This window comes from Laccaria bicolor, genomic scaffold (genome assembly GCF_000143565.1).
Source record: "Laccaria bicolor S238N-H82 LACBIscaffold_5 genomic scaffold, whole genome shotgun sequence".
Classification (NCBI taxonomy): Eukaryota; Fungi; Basidiomycota; class Agaricomycetes; order Agaricales; family Hydnangiaceae; genus Laccaria; species Laccaria bicolor.
The window spans coordinates 225396-226682 of record NW_001889876.1 but is presented as its reverse complement, the minus strand read 5'-3'; positions in this window follow the sequence as shown (position 1 = coordinate 226682).

Sequence of the window (1287 nt, the reverse complement as noted above, 5' to 3'; positions counted from 1 at the left end):
TCCAATACCTCCTGGACTTTATCAAGAAGTGTGCAGAATTATTAAGACCAAATTGGATGCTGGGGTATATGAACCCTCAAATTCTTCTTATAGGTCAAGATGGTTTTGTGTATTAAAGAAAGATGGAAAAAGTTTGAGGCTTGTACATAGCCTGGAACCTTTAAATGCAGTGACTATGGCGCATTCAGGGTTACCACCGGCAACCGATGCACTTGCTACGCATTTCGCTGGTCGTGCTTGTGGAGGAATGTTTGATTTATACGTAGGATATGATGAAAGGCTCTTGGCAGAAACTTCCAGGGATCTGACTACATTTCAAACACCTTTTGGAGCTTTAAGGCTTGTCACTCTACCCATGGGTTGGACAAATTCCGTTCCAATTTTCCATGATGATGTTACGTATATTTTACAAGAAGAAATTCCTGAAGTAACTGTACCATATATTGATGATGTGCCTGTCAGAGGGCCTGCAACAAGGTATGAGTTGCCAGATGGAAAATATGAGACTATACCTGAAAATAGCGGTATAAGAAGGTTCATAATGGAACACTTCGAAAATGCTAACAGGGTAGTTCATAGGATGAAATATGCTGGAGGAACCTTTTCGGGATTTAAGTCGGTAATTTGTGCGGCTGAAATAACAGTAGTAGGCCACCTATGCACTTATGAAGGCAGAAAACCGGAAACTGAAAGAATGAAAGTTATAGATCTTTGGGGACCTTGTAAAGACCTACATGATGTCAGGGCTTTTCTAGGAACTGTAGGGGTCTGCAGAATGTTTATTGAGAATTTTGCAAAGAAAGCAGAACCTCTCAACGATTTATGCAAAAAGGGAGCTCCGTTTGTATGGGGACCGGCACAAGAAAAGTCTATGGACAAATTGAAATCCTCACTTCGCGAAAGTAAAGCGCTCGTGCCGTTGGATTACGAAAATAATCCTAACCCAGTGGTACTAGCTGTAGACACCTCTTGGAAAGCGGTTGGGTTCTACATATATCAGGATAGCCATACGACTGGGCTTAGGCAGTATGCCAGGTTCGGTTCTATAACTTTGAATGATAGAGAAGCTCGATTTTCTCAACCAAAAAGAGAATTATTTGGTTTAATGCGATCTTTACAAGCTGCATCATATTGGCTTCTAGGATGTCGAAAACTAATTGTGGAAACAGACGCGAAATACCTGTCTGGTATGCTTCGAAACCCTGAAATGNGACCGAATGCAACCATCAACAGATGGATTGACGCATGTCTAATGTTCCATTTTAAGTTACAGCATGTCCAAGGAAA